The 16444-nt window shown below is 37.0% G+C and overlaps 2 long non-coding RNA genes across 6 annotated transcripts; one reads left to right on the top strand and one right to left on the bottom strand.

Moving 5' to 3' along the window:
• Positions 1-1258: 1258 nt before the first annotated feature.
• LOC120334126 (uncharacterized) lies at positions 1259-8101 on the top strand. 2 transcript variants are annotated; one of them, XR_013468974.1, is made up of 9 exons: positions 1259-2801; positions 3051-3130; positions 3207-3612; positions 3862-3941; positions 4018-4108; positions 4468-4531; positions 4827-4960; positions 5281-5367; positions 7528-8101. It is a non-coding gene; the product is annotated as an uncharacterized LOC120334126 (long non-coding RNA). The 2 variants fall into 2 exon arrangements; XR_013468975.1 differs by having other exon boundaries at positions 1261-2801; positions 3207-3367.
• A 1168-nt stretch (positions 8102-9269) lies between these two features.
• LOC120334131 (uncharacterized) lies at positions 9270-15964 on the bottom strand. Of its 4 annotated transcripts, XR_013480642.1 has the most exons (11): positions 15140-15964; positions 14817-15019; positions 14565-14743; positions 14329-14479; positions 13215-13417; positions 12962-13141; positions 12726-12876; positions 11933-12050; positions 11610-11812; positions 11357-11536; positions 11123-11271 (listed from the first exon to the last, which is right to left on the bottom strand). It is a non-coding gene; the product is annotated as an uncharacterized LOC120334131 (long non-coding RNA). The 4 variants fall into 4 exon arrangements; XR_013480639.1 differs by lacking the exons at positions 11123-11271; positions 11357-11536; positions 11610-11812; positions 11933-12050 and adding exons at positions 9270-9580; positions 10052-10137; positions 10664-11010; XR_013480641.1 differs by lacking the exon at positions 11933-12050.
• Between the last annotated feature and the right edge of the window lie 480 nt (positions 15965-16444).

The raw sequence follows: 16444 nt of genomic DNA, 5'->3' as shown, positions 1-16444 counted from the left end.
CATTGATAATAATACATAAGGATTTTTGCTCTTGCCGCTGCGTTAAAAGTCTTTCGCCGTTTTGCCCTGTGCCTTACTGGGAGGCTACTCGATAGCAGGATTTCCATTTCTTGCTTTTCCCGCGGCGCTCTGATTGTCGCTAATTTTTTAATGCGTTGTGTGCATGGAAAAACTAATTTTTTTGTGGCCTAGCTGGATGTCTGACGTGGGTTGTATGACTCATCAACGAAAAATGTCTACGTACATGTATTCTATACTCGTCAAATATTGAATGAATGGACAAATATTTCTCTCTGATGCTAGAGAAAACAGAGCTTGTGATATTTGACCTTAATTTAAAGAGTTATCAAGCTTACATACAGAAAAGACATTTGATGTTAATACATATAAATTGTCTAAATTACAACATCTATGCTTTTTATTTCATTTTTACAAAACTTGATTCTTTTCAATTTTATAACAAAGCGTTAACATAATACAAAAAATAATTTTGTTTTGTTTCTCTTTGCCGTGTATCCTGAAAAAAGGCCTTATTAAAAAATTTAGTATAACCAGTATAATTTATTTTATTCATCACCGTTTACAACTTTAATGTAAGTAAGGTCTCAAAAAGAAAAATATTTAATTTAAAAAACATTGTAGGCTTAATAATTAAGTTCTCGAGGAAATACAAAAAATTAATCAAATTTTGGAGGGTAAAGCAGCGTCGAACGTTTACATTGTTATTCGAAACGTTTTACAACTACATTTTAAAAATAGGTTTAAATAAATTCCGATTAAATATCAACAATTCAGAATCTATTTAGGAGGTACTTGTTTCAAAACTCATTTTTATTTTTTCAAATTGCAAAAGAAATAGCATTTTTGTGGTCAACAAATCAACGATACACCTATAAATAAATTTAGAACTGAGTTGCATACAAATATTTTGAATGTTACAATGACTCAATAGACATATTTGACGCACTGTTGTTGTATTCGGGCAAAATAGTGAAACAAAATTTTTTTTTCTATTTTAAATCTGGTCGAAGTACATTTTTCAAATTATTTTGTCGTCATATAAACTTTTCCACTTTACTCAAATATTAAATGATTCATTCATTACGTTGCCAATTTTGTGAGTCAGTTACATACTGATGGATTTAATCAACAGGAAGTTCTGCAGGAAATAATTCAACTTTTCATAGTAGCGTGAAGAGAGAAATGACGCAGTTGCTTTCAGGAATAACTAGAAGTTAGATGGAATTTTTTGTATGTATAATCAATCAAAAAGATTTCTGTCATTTAGCAAATTGTGTTGATTCATCAGACTAGTGCTTCCCAACCAGTGGGTCGCAAAGTATTTCCAAAGTTTTCGATTAGATGGCGAAATTGTGGCATTATCATTACGTAACAATTGTAATTATGAAACAACGTAACAATTAGAATTATGCGTTGTGTCTCGTTAATAATTTTAGCAAGTTCCTAAATATTGTAAATTGTGGGAAGGCCTACTAGACAGATTATTAGTAATATGTTGAATTCGTGTAGACGTTGGCGATGACGCATGCAGGTTCATGTAATTGGTAATGCATTTTAAATACTGTAGGCTGAACAATTTAATATACTTTATTTTAACACCCTAACTTTGATTGATTATTGTAAGCCCCAAAACGGACAATGTAACGAAGTAAAAGGAAAGCTAGAAAAGTTGTAGTGAGAAAATGTGACGATTATAGGAAGATATATAGTCTTGTCTGGCTTAATGCGGTTTTGCATTTGCATTGTGGAAATAATGAACAGGAATTTTGAATATTGTTTTTGTATACCAGGTTCGAATTACAAATAACAAGGGCTAAGTAAAATCTAATTTTGAATTATCGGAACGTCATAATAGGAAATTGAATAAGCACAACTAGTCCCATACCTGATGAACTGGTAACCAGATGAGAGATTCTGGTAACCGTGGTTTGCCTTACGATTGAGCGGTCTCATACAGCTCTTTCCCGAGATGAATATGAAAATCCCTATCGGTGATTTGGAGTAATATTTATCACATGTTTTTACAGTGTTTATCCAGAGCACGACACGCTCTACCGAAAACATTAGTACGTAACAAACGTTGGTGAACCTGGCAAGTACCGTAAATCTGAGCATATTGTTTATGGAAGTATCCAAATATAAATTTATCACAAATGCTGAAATATTAATTACCCATATATTCTAGTCTACATTTTGCCTCAAAATATTACTTTTTCACTTGGATTCTCAATAAATAAAGTTACAAGACATAATCTTAAAAAAGGATTTTTCTCAATTCACACTTCTCATCCGCCATTTGTAATTCGTGGTTAAACAAAACAAGACGCACAAGTGTTTGAGATAAAGGGACGTAAACAAATCACGTGATTTCCCTCATTAACCAATCACTGGCTGACATCAAGACTCGATTCTTTCATTATTTTGTTTCTTTATTATGATTGCCTTCTTCTAATCACAACACGCGGGCGATGTTGACGTCGGGGAAACTCAGTTGCATCGTGTACAGCGAAGGTGCGGCCTTTGGTCAGGATTCAGGTAGTGTAAAGTGTAGTAGAGTAGTCGCAAAAGTGAATGTCGCGGTTTAGCTGATAGTTTTGTATAAAGAGAGCCAAATGTGGGTAATGGTTATTGGGAAAAGCTACTTTTGTCAGCTCAGTGTTGTAGAATTGTTATTTCCTAACTTTTTTATGGACAAGTTTTTTTTTTTTATACATGTTTTATTCACTTATATTTGGGTTACTGGCTGTTCGGCGCCGTTTTTGTGACCTAGTGAAGTAGTGGTAAGTGTGCATAATGTTATGTATTTAATTTTTCGTTGCTGATTGATGTTCTTTCAAATCATAATTAGACACTATCGAGGTATATTTTACACGGCAGTAACGCTTGAATTTAACGAACAATCATTGTCATCCCGAACACGAATGGCTTATAAGTTAGGGACGAGTAATAGTATTGACGGTTCCTGTTATTCCTAAACCTTGATCGTGGCGATGCCCGATGCAATATTTTACTGAAAACGTTGGTTTTAGATGCAGAAGATAGAGCGAGGGAAATGAATTACCGCAATACAAAGCGTCTGTTGATTCGATAGGATTCGTAATGATGCTAGGTGAGTGTCTGGGCATATTAGAATTGAAATTCTTGCTAATAGGATTTAAATGATATCATTGGATTCATCTTTTTAGACATCAACGAAAATCCGAAGCATAAAGTGCCATTCACACTGCTGGTCCTGTGAGCGGCATAATGTGGGATCGAGGAAGGTTTTTGCGGCAGGTAAAAATGACGTCGGGGAAACTCAGTTGCATCGTGTACAGCGAAGGTGCGGCCTTTGGTCAGGATTCAGGTAGTGTAAAGTGTAGTAGAGTAGTCGCAAAAGTGAATGTCGCGGTTTAGCTGATAGTTTTGTATAAAGAGAGCCAAATGTGGGTAATGGTTATTGGGAAAAGCTACTTTTGTCAGCTCAGTGTTGTAGAATTGTTATTTCCTAACTTTTTTATGGACAAGTTTTTTTTTTTTATACATGTTTTATTCACTTATATTTGGGTTACTGGCTGTTCGGCGCCGTTTTTGTGACCTAGTGAAGTAGTGGTAAGTGTGCATAATGTTATGTATTTAATTTTTCGTTGCTGATTGATGTTCTTTCAAATCATAATTAGACACTATCGAGGTATATTTTACACGGCAGTAACGCTTGAATTTAACGAACAATCATTGTCATCCCGAACACGAATGGCTTATAAGTTAGGGACGAGTAATAGTATTGACGGTTCCTGTTATTCCTAAACCTTGATCGTGGCGATGCCCGATGCAATATTTTACTGAAAACGTTGGTTTTAGATGCAGAAGATAGAGCGAGGGAAATGAATTACCGCAATACAAAGCGTCTGTTGATTCGATAGGATTCGTAATGATGCTAGGTGAGTGTCTGGGCATATTAGAATTGAAATTCTTGCTAATAGGATTTAAATGATATCATTGGATTCATCTTTTTAGACATCAACGAAAATCCGAAGCATAAAGTGCCATTCACACTGCTGGTCCTGTGAGCGGCATAATGTGGGATCGAGGAAGGTTTTTGCGGCAGGTAAAAATGATGGTAATGTTTTTATTATATTCCGTGGTAATTGCAGTCATGAGCTACTGAAAGGAAATGATCTTGCTAATTGGATTTGTTTTGTTTTGGATAGATAAACTTTCGAATTTCAACTGTACATGCGCAACGTTGATTATTAAACTAAATCGTCTGCTTACTACAGGCTGTACATGCGCAACGTTGATTATTAAACTATATCGTCTGCTTACTACAGGAAAATAAACTTGATAACAACATTTGGTATTTGTTTCAGATGTAGCTAGTCCGTGTGAATCAAGAGAAGTACAATGTGCTTTAAAACTAAAGAGCACCGAAGTTGATTCGAATCATTTAATTGTCTTTTATTTCAGGCGGAGCTGTGAAAGATGCGCAACGTCATTCGCTCTATGGCGTTCAAGAGTTAACGTTCTCTGGGTAAGAATATTTAAATGCATTGGACCATTACCAATCTAGGAGTATTTTAAAATAAAAGTATTACTTATAATTTTAAACAAAACCACACTGCGAAAGATGCGTGACGTCATTTACGCTGTTAGTTTGATTTGACGTCCTTTAGGTGACCATCTAAGTGTTGTAAGGTTATTAAAATAACGTTCGATACAAGCACCCCTTCGTACGATATTATGCTATTTATTGATTTTGCTTATCCTTTGAAATAAAACCACATTGATGATTAAGTTTGATTAAGTATAACTTTATATAAATGCAGGACTCTCCACTCGGAAAGCAGCAACAGACAAAGCACCTAGTCGATATCGACCGCGCAGTCTCGCTTCTAAAAAAATATCTCGACGTCATTTTCGCTGCTCATTTCGCTGACCGTTCTGGGATACTAAGAATTGGGTGAGTGTAATTTTGAAAAAATATATGTCAGATCGTGGCAGATTGTAATATAAGATATATTCTTACTGTGGCGCTCATTAAATCCACTTCGCATAACACAGACATACCCTATTACTTGCTAAGCTAAGTTTGTGCGAAGTTTTATGTATCCTTCCAACGCCGTGGCGGCGATATGATATGATATGACCGTTTAAACGTTATAAGTCATTTGTTAATATCTCATGTCCGTGAAGGCGTCGTTCAGGTTGTAATAAATTAAGACTCACAATGCCAAACAGGCAAATATGCATATTTATGAATGAAAGTGTAACTATTCACAGGTGAACCAAATGGGTTACTTAGTTGAAGCGCAGCAGCGGACGAAGAACTTGGATCGACTATGACTTTTGCTCGTGCGCATTATACAGGTGAAAATTTTCAAAATTCAAGCTGACAATTAAAATGTTTATTATATATTGATGTCTGACTGCAGGCCGAATACAGTGTCCCGGGTTGACAAAAATGTGATTTATTCCAAACTCCAAGATGCGAGATGGGTACTCCCGTAGTATGTGAACCAGGTCATGGTTGTGCCATAATTTTATTCCGATTTTCCTTATTTCAGTTATATTACGAGCTCGGGGACTGTCTGTGTTAAACCCTGCCCGTAGGTTTCACTCCCTTCACACAACTTGATGTAAACAAAGCGAACAAAATTAGTTACCTCCATATTGGCACACGCAGGAACGCAGCCATCGGGGGGATACCCCCGTTTGAGAAAAAAATTTGATGTGAATTCCATCTACAAAAAAGCAACGGCTTAGTCGTGCATCATGGTTTCGCGGTCCAAGCGATATTATTTTGCGCGTTATCACCGTAACGCAAGTAACACCTACAGACTTTTTCCGTCTTCAAGATATTCTAACTTTTTTAGTTAGTGCTGATAAGAATTAAATAAAAATTTGTAATTGTTGATTGTAATTCAGGAAAGCATGTTTTTTCCTTCTCTCCATGAAACACACATGAAACGATTTAACCGCCGTTATGGGCGCTCAAAAGTAGAGAAGGGTTTAGAGGCTAATTTAAGGACTTTCTCTCTTCCCGAATGAATCACTTTTATTCTAATACAAAGCACGGCGCATTGAAAAGCAAAATAGAAGTTATTAACATTAATTTACAACGAGTTACGGGTAAGAATTTACCGACGGCTACCGCTAACTGGTAGAAACGAGAAATGTAAAAAAAAAATTCCTTGCCTCTTTGCGTCATATTTTTCAATTCCTAATTTTGCATAAAGCGTGTCAGCACCTAAGTCAGGTAAATAATGTATTTTATGGAAATTTATAGAAAGCTGAGTTACGTAAATACTCAATTATCAATTTGCGGAATACGAAATACGAAAGTAACACGAACACGATCTAAAATTAAAAGCATGAAAATGTCTATCCGCTTCACGAATATCGCATCCCGGGATTAGTAATGATAATATTGTTCACTTAAAATTGGGACCGTAATTTACAAACTGTGATACAAATCCTACACAGAAGATAAAAATGAGAATAAAATTTGTGTTGTGAATGCGCTTCTTAATAGCCGATGTGAACTCGCAATTCTGTCCAAAATATAAAAACCAAATACGATATCCGCCGTTGCGTGAGATTTAATATTTGAATAAAAAAGTGCTTTAATTTAACTTAAAAACATTAATTGGAATGTCGGCCGCCGAAACAATCGCGGTGACAAAAAATTTACTGCAGCCCTCGATTATGACAAAATTGAAATGAAATAAACGCCGCATTGTTAAGGAGTTTTCAGTCTTCTAGTGAAATCCAACAAAAAAAGATTGATTGTCAGGGCGAATGTTCTGGCGGTCGACATCCAAATTAATGTTTAAAATGACAATACTTATTTTTCGGTGTTCGCTGAAAATATTCAATATTCCAATAACTCTATTAAAAAATACGATTTTACCCGCCACTAATCACGGCGCATGTTAATAATCATTTCACATTTAATGCATTTGATCGGTGCTCTATGCGAGCGTGTTTTTTGTACATATATCAATCATGACGCTACTCATCTGCGAGTTATAGTTCTCTCTAAAATTAATTTCGCGATTTTTATTATTTTATTTCTAAATGCTGGTACCCGCTGACTACGGATTAATGGTCGATGTTTGAAATAGGACTTGCAAAATATTCAAACACCGTCAGGCAAAGAGGCAGGCTACACGTAACTGTGGAATTTCGCTGTGAACGACCATGCATTGTAGTTATGAACGCATTATTACGTCGTCGTTAATAGCACTTTTGGTGTAATGTTTTAATTTCACCGTAACCCCCCTCCCCCGTTAAAAAATCCCGGCTGCGCCCCTGGGTACACATACTTTTGGAGCGCCACGAGATGACTGAATGCCGGTAAAACAAAAATGGTTTGAATGGAGATGTATAAATGATTTGTTTCAATATTTTTAATTTAGTGCTAATCATGATTTATAAAACTTAACCGTTCTGAGCGTCCATGTCCTTGGTTACTAACCCGTGTAACCCAAACATTCTGATTATTTTACTTTTTTTTTGTATTTATAGGTTCGTCTGCATCTGAGGTAAAACGAAGATGGAATTTGGAACCGTTCTCGAGTGAAAAGCGGTTAACCCAAGGCCAGAATGGAGTTGAATACACTAATTATAATTATTATATTATATATATATATTATAAATTCTATTTCTATTCATAACATTTATTCCTAAAATATTTCTATTCATAACATTTATTCCTAAAATTGCCAAGCATTCTGTCCAACTTGTATTATGAAATTCGAGTGATTGATGCCGGTACCCGCAAAACCAGAAGTTGATACCCCTTGCATACTGACTGCACTAGAATATTTACTACAGTGAAAATTCGGTGCGCCCCAGGATAATATTCTTTTATTCCCGGATTTGCCTAATTCGAATTCTGTCTAAACTGGTATTGGCTAAAGTAGACTAGGTCCCCATTCATACGGATGTGGTGTACGATAGTTCGATCCGTATGTCGCTATAACTCTTTTAACGAGATGGTGAACGTATAAAAATGCCTTTTCATTGTTATTATGCTTATTCATTGTTTGCGAATGCTTGTACATCTATTATTATGGTGCGAATAAACTGACAACATTGATATTGCTTGATGAATTAATTAAATTATATATTAGGGATTCAAAAAGAATTTCAAGCAGAATAGATTTTGGGCTACATAACAAGAAAGACTGAAAAGATAGCGTAGTGAGCGCCCTGGGCCCTGACTGGGCGTGATTTTTGGCACGTGATTTACGGTTCGGCGGGCAGGCACTGTAGCGTGGCTGGTGGTCGGGTGCCCAGAACCGGGAAATTTAATCCGGAATAACTTATGTGTGGCCGATCGTATGCAATAGATGATCCGAGCGTGATTCAAGAGATTTACGTTGAATCATGTATGATCATATATGATATGCATATAAATATTAAAATTCCGTTTTTTCACGTCTGTGAACCTTTGATATTTCCCTGATTTTGGAGTTTGAAGCATCTAATCAGCCTTGCAAAACGTACAGTTTATTATCTGGAACGCACAACGAATGAGAAGACAACGCACAGCAAATGAGACTCGAACCATGAGCATAAAGGTCTAAATGTCCACCGCCTTTACCGACTAGACTAAGTGAACGTGAGCTGCTTTAAAGAACTAAGTTCTACTATTTATATATAAGTAAATAAAAGTTAGATAAGATCGACAGAATTGAACATCTGGAGATAAATATCAGAAGTTAGTTAAAAATATACCATCGCCAATCGTGGGCTAGTGGGTGGCGGCGTACAATTTAAGTTCCTCGTTTGCCTTGATGCTCCTGGTTCAAACCCACGAAGTCCTACTCCGAAAGCTCCTTCGAATCCAAATTGATCGAAAAACAGCTCAAATTGAAGGCTGAGACCCAGAAAATCAGAAATTTTCAATTTTCATATTGTGATCATATATGATCAAGCTCGATTGTACATAAATTACTGGTTTCATGCTCGAATTATCTATGAAAAACGATCGGCCATACATAAAGTATACGAAGCATTATTTCTGGTTTCTGACGCCGCTGCAAAATTTGATGACGTCACACCTTTCCCTAAGAAACCCATCCGTAAACCTAGCTGGTGACGTCACGAATCATCACTGAATACACCCACACCTAGCATCAAAGCGCTAATTACAGTTTCCCTATAATAAATAAAACTTTGTTTCCCCGAACGTCAACTTCCCACGCAAAATTTAATTTTTCAAATTTATTAGCAAATTGCAAAATATTAGCACAAGAACATATTCTATACGACTTGTCTGACAAGATAAAAATAGAAATAATTTCAGAAAATTAGGCATTTTGAAGATTTGACGCTATACGACCCCGGGAGAAAACTTGAAATCGATAAAAGAGCTAATAAATAAAAACGTATTTGGCAAAAAATAGCGATTAGATAAATTAAAAATTTCGCTAGAGTTCAGATTCCAGACTTGCGACTCCGGCAAATTCCATGCAGGAACAACTAAACCAGACTCCACCTCCAACTCTGGGAATGCAAGCTTACTTTGATCGGCATTACAAAGGACTTTTAATTCGACTACGGGTTGTTGCATCTGAAAGAGAACGAAGTTTAGGTTCAATTTTCGTTCTCGATTTGCTTCGACGTGGGAATCGGGTAAATTTCAGAATATTGTTGATTACTTTTCTACTTTTGTTCTAATATTTACCCCCTAATGAAATAAAACTTTTTTTCCGGGGGCAGTTGAGCAAGAACTACGAGATACATTTTTAAAAAAGACAAATATACTCCCGTTTGCATAGTTGGACAAGAATCTACAAAATGTGCGGTCCCACACCAACCAAAAACCAATGTTTTTCAATTACGTTTAAATCTGAGAAGTATTGGCAGGCAGGGCGAATACTCAAATATATCAACCTGATGCATACATTAGTATGTCACCCGGAGTGCAATATACACGGCTGGTCTTCTACATTTCCGCACTATACCGCAGGAAGACTGGCCAGGCTAAAATCTTTTATAGTCAGATATCAGGGCTAATACTGAAAATAATTCAAAATCTTACAAGTCTTTTGTAATGTGGCGATTGATGCAGGTATGGAACTCATCTATGCAATGATCGACTCAACAAATCGCCAGTGCAGGTGCAGCCTAAAAACATTATCTCTGCGTTAATCATGGGGTCAACGCATTGAGAAATATCCATTATAAAAAACCGGTACTAGCTTAAAGAAGCAACTATAGAGGACTATAACTCTGGGTGAAAAAGCTGCTCGTATTTAGGCCGGGCTGCTTCTTAAATACCAATGTTCAATCACCAACGCCTAAATATAGTGAATTTTTTAATAAGTATGTTAAAGTACCCACTGAGAAGAGAACTCATTCAAGAGTAAAATGTTATAGAAGCATTGAGTTTGAAGCGGCGCCATATTATTATTGAGATTATAACCGCGAGACCGTGGCTCCAGGCTGTTCAGTGCAATCCTGACTGAAGGGCACTAGTCTAGAATATGGTAAGCAGCTTAAGTACTGGGCAGTAAAAAAAAAGCTGTTTGTAGTGTTGAACTAGACAAAAACGAAAGGAAGAAAACAATCATAAACTATTTGAAACATATTCATGTGAATTGATAGACATCTTTGCAGTTAATAGCGTGAACAACATCTCTATTAGCGTGACCTGATAGACGTTCTGCAATGTTGAACCACACCTGAAAAAACGCGTATTATTTAGGAACGATTACTTTATAATAAATTACTATCAACAAGTTTAGAGCTGGACTTTTTAGAGTTTTTTTAGTTTAGAGTCATCATTTTTCATTGAATGACTGACACGCTTCCGAATACACGTCATTGAAACTTCTCAAACCAGTGATCAGCTCTGCTCGAGATAACCAGCGTAATTCGTTATATGGATTTGCACCCGTTACACTGTTCGATCTCCGTACCAGACAATTATGCATTTTAGTAACTGAGCACCTTCCTGGTGTTGGTGGGAGTTGATATTTTTAGAAATCACGTTCCTACCTAAAATATAAATTCAATAATTATGGGGAAATGCAATAATTATGAGGGATAACTTAACAATGAGTCACAACTAGAAATTCACCATATACCTATTTGCATGTTTCGCCAGTTTCGCTTAAAAAGGCTGGAATGATTGATAACAATTCGGGTGTTCATGAAATTCTACTCGACACTTTCAACAACATCTTGATTACAGCATGAAAACACCTGATCGATAGGCAATCATGCTGTTGGGGTTCTCGCTCTGAAAACCAACCCGACCTGGAAGAAGCAAGCGATAATTAGAAACAATTACTTCACAATGAGCTACGATTACACCCATACAGTATATTGATTTATCACGTACCTGTTTACAAATATATTCAGACAGATTCGCTGGTGATTCAGTAAAAACAGTGTTGGGGATGCAAGAGGTACTGACTCAAGCGCGTCCGGGTTCAAAAAAACTCAAGTAACTGAATGGAATGAATCTCGACTCATTATCAATCAAACGCCATTCACTCGATGATCGGCACTACTTCTACCTCTGAAAGTAAAGTACTTAATGTAAACAATAAATTTACAATAAACTCCAACATAATACCCACTTGAAATCGTACCTGTTGGCATGATCCGTCGTTTTCACCAGTTCGGTTCGGTGGTTGGCGCATTGTGCGAAGCGTCAGGAACACTATTTGATTACCCCATCAAGTTTTGAATACAGTGGGTGATATTAACGCTGGGCTTCTCGCCGTCGGAATGGTGGTTCACCGTTTCACGTAATCGACGGTCCGCCTTATGGCTTCCTCAACAATCAATTTCACTGAAACAAACAATGGTCATCAATTATCACACTCGACATAGATTGGTAACAGGATGAGGGCGTGGTTAATCTTGATGAAAATAAACTTTTTGAAGACAAAAAAAAAAAAGTGGGACTTACCTACTCAACTTACCACCCTCGCACCATGACTGGTAAATAGCGCTCACCGTGCTCATGGGTAGCATGAACCAGTCCCAACAACACGTTTCACGACAATTTCACATAGAAAATCAAAAATCTGACAATAGAAGTCCCACAAAATCAGTAAAAAAGTATCAGAAAAAGTAACAGAAAAAAGTAACAAAAATAGACAAGATGAACCAGGAAGCATTTGTAAATATTAGGCGACTGATGCATTGACGGACCCATCGTGAACTAACAATACCAATGAGACATAGCTTAGGTGATCGACTCATATCGAGACTAACCTAAGCTAACAGAGTTCATTCGGGACTAGCCTTCGGGATCGCAACTGTGGGTCAAGAAACTTTTACCCATCACTGGAATCATCAACCTTCATACAATGGTGAAATCACAGACAAAAACGCAATATAGAACAAAAAAGCAAAGTTCGAATTCATGGACACGAAAGTCAAAACGAAGTAGTATCAATTTTTTGAACAGTTGAATACATAACACTTAATAAGTTACAAATAGTTTTTTCACTAATAGCCCAATATCTAAGACCCCCCCTCCCCCAAAAAAAATTTGGAAACGGTATAAAATACTTTGGATTGTATATATATACTATAAACGATACCTATTTTGACTCGGGCCATTCAATATGTAGCCTACAACGCTCGACCTTCTACTTTTTATACATTTTAACTCCTGGAACTTAGCATGAACCATTATGTACACCTATATTAAGTTCACCATATACCTATTTGCATGTTTCGTCAGTTTCGCTTACCAGTGTTAAAAAGGCTGGAATGATTGATAACAATTCGGGTGTTCATGAAATTCTACTCGACACTTTCAACAACATCTTGATTACAGCATGAAAACACTTGATCGATAGGCAATTATGCTGTTGGGGTTCTCGCTCTGAAAACCAACCCGACCTGGAAAAAGCAAGCGATAATTAGAAACAATTACTTCACAATGAGCTACGATTACACCCATACAGTATATTGATTTATCACGTACCTGTTTACAAATATATTCAGACAGATTCGCTGGTGATTCAGTAAAAACAGTGTTGGGGATGCAAGAGGTACTGACTCAAGCGCGTCCGGGTTCAAAAAAACTCAAGTAACTGAATGGAATGAATCTCGACTCGTTATCAATCAAACGCCATTCACTCGATGATCGACACTACTTCTACCTCTGAAAGTAAAGTACTTAATGTAAACAATAAATTTACAATAAACTCCAACATAATACCCACTTGAAATCGTACCTGTTGGCATGATCCGTCGTTTTCACCAGTTCGGTTCGGTGGTTGGCGCATTGTGCGAAGCGTCAGGAACACTATTTGATTACCCCATCAAGTTTTGAATAGAGTGGGTGATATTAACGCTGGGCTTCTCGCCGTCGGAATGGTGGTTCACCGTTTCACGTAATCGACGGTCCGCCTTATGGCTTCCTCAACAATCAATTTCACTGAAACAAACAATGGTCATCAATTATCACACTCGACATAGATTGGTAACAGGATGAGGGCGTGGTTAATCTTGATGAAAATAAACTTTTTGAAAAAAAAAAAAAAAGTGGGACTTGCCTACTCAACTTACCACCCTCGCACCATGACTGGTAAATAGCGCTCACCGTGCTCATGGGTAGCATGAACCAGTCCCAACAACACGTTTCACGACAATTTCACATAGAAAATCAAAAATCTGACAATAGAAGTCCCACAAAATCAGTAAAAAAGTATCAGAAAAAGTAACAGAAAAAAGTAACAAAAATAGACAAGATGAACCAGGAAGCATTTGTAAATATTAGGCGACTGATGCATTGACGGACCCATCGTGAACTAACAATACCAATGAGACATAGCTTAGGTGATCGACTCATATCGAGACTAACCTAAGCTAACAGAGTTCATTCGGGACTAGCCTTCGGGATCGCAACTGTGGGTCAAGAAACTTTTACCCATCACTGGAATCATCAACCTTCATACAATGGTGAAACCACAGACAAAAACGCAATATAGAACAAAAAAGCAAAGCTCGAATTCATGGACACGAAAGTCAAAACGAAGTAGTATCAATTTTTTGAACAGTTGAATACATAACACTTAATAAGTTACAAATAGTTTTTTCACTAATAGCCCAATATCTAAGACCCCCCCTCCCCCAAAAAAAATTTGGAAACGGTGTAAAATACTTTGGATTTTATATATATACTATAAACGATCCCTTTTTTGACTCGGGCCATTCAATATGTAGCCTACAACGCTCGACCTTCTACTTTTTATACATTTTAACTCCTGGAACTTAGCATGAACCATTATGTACACCTATATTAAGTTCACCATATACCTATTTGCATGTTTCGTCAGTTTCGCTTACCAGTGTTAAAAAGGCTGGAATGATTGATAACAATTCGGGTGTTCATGAAATTCTACTCGACACTTTCAACAACATCTTGATTACAGCATGAAAACACTTGATCGATAGGCAATTATGCTGTTGGGGTTCTCGCTCTGAAAACCAACCCGACCTGGAAAAAGCAAGCGATAATTAGAAACAATTACTTCACAATGAGCTACGATTACACCCATACAGTATATTGATTTATCACGTACCTGTTTACAAATATATTCAGACAGATTCGCTGGTGATTCAGTAAAAACAGTGTTGGGGATGCAAGAGGTACTGACTCAAGCGCGTCCGGGTTTAAGAAACTCAAGTAACTGAATGGAATGAATCTCGACTCGTTATCAATCAAACGCCATTCACTCGATGATCGACACTACTTCTGCCTCTGAAAGTAAAGTACTTAATGTAAACAATAAATTTACAATAAACTCCAACATAATACCCACTTGAAATCGTACCTGTTGGCATGATCCGTCGTTTTCACCAGTTCGGTTCGGTGGTTGGCGCATTGTGCGAAGCGTCAGGAACACTATTTGATCACCCCATCAGGTTTTGAATGCAATGGGTGATATTATCGCTGGGCTTCTCGCCGTCGGAATGGTGGTTCACCGTTTCACATAATCGACGGTCCGCCTTATGGCTTCCTCAACAATCAATTCCACTGAAACAAACAATGGTCATCAATTATCACACTCGACATAGATTGGTAACATAATGAGGGCGTGGTTAATCTTGATGAAAATAAACTTTTTGGAAAAAAAAAAAAAAAAGTGGGACTTACCTACTCAACGTACCACCCTCGCACCATGGCTGGTAAATAGCGCTCACCGTGCTCATGGGTAGCATGAACCAGTCCCAACAACACGTTTCACGACAATTTCACATAGAAAATCAAAAATCTGACAATAGAAGTCCCACAAAATCAGTAAAAAAGTATCAGAAAAAGTAACAGAAAAAAAGTAACAAAAATAGACAAGATGAACCAGGAAGCATTTGTAAATATTAGGCGACTGATGCATTGACTGACTGATCGTGAACTAACAATACCAGTGAGACATAGCTTAGGTGATCGACTCATATCGAGACTAACCTAAGCTAACAGAGTTCATTCGGGACTAGCCTTCGGGCTCGCAACTGTGGGTCAAGGAACTTTTACCCATCACTGGAATCATCGACCTTCATACAATGGTGAAATCACAGACAAAAACGCAATATAGAACAAAAAAGCAAAGCTCGAATTCATGGACACGAAAGTCAAAACGAAGTAGTATCAATTTTTTGAACAGTTGAATACATAACACTTAATAAGTTACAAATAGTTTTTTCACTAATAGCCCAATATCTAACACCCCCCCAAAATTTGGAAACGGTATAAAATACTTTGGATTGTATATATATACTATAAACGATACCTATTTTTACTCGGGCCATTCAATATGTAGCTTACAACGCTCGGCCTTCTACTTTTTATACATTTTAACTCCTGGAACTTAGCATAAACCATTAATTTTATGTACACCTATATTAAGTACTGTGCTTTACAACAGAACAAGAAAACCTGTAATACGCACAACTTCAGCTCAAACCTAGCCAAAATTTGCACCTACGAATACCTCGATTCCGATTCAAATGCGCGACGTTTCTTTCGCCAACGTGTCAAAATAAGGTGAAGGCAATTAAAATAAAGAAACATAGAAGAAAATAAAGTAATTAAGGAAGGACTGCCGCTGAGTGGGTAATGATTGTTGTCACGTGGTATAATTTTGTCCTGATTTGTCCAAAAGTCTACTCAGCTCCGAGAGTTTCTCAAACTTGTTGCTTATCACTTCGTCGTATTGCAAATGGTGGACTAATCATTTTGCAATTTACTCGATTTCACAAAATATAATAGAAGAATATAATATAATAGAATATAATATAATGAAGTATACTTGAAAGAACACACAACATGAAAGATCGGTGGGCAGGACATCTTGCCAGAATGGGCAACATGAGATTGGCCAAAATCACAACAGAATGGACCCCAAGGGAAGGAAAACGACGGAAAGGTAGACCAGGAAAGAGATAGAGAGACAGCATAGAGGAA

This window comes from Styela clava, chromosome 15 (genome assembly GCF_964204865.1).
Source record: "Styela clava chromosome 15, kaStyClav1.hap1.2, whole genome shotgun sequence".
Taxonomy (NCBI): Eukaryota; Metazoa; Chordata; class Ascidiacea; order Stolidobranchia; family Styelidae; genus Styela; species Styela clava.
The sequence above is the reverse complement of the archived record's forward strand: the minus strand, read 5'-3'. Positions and strand labels throughout refer to the sequence as shown.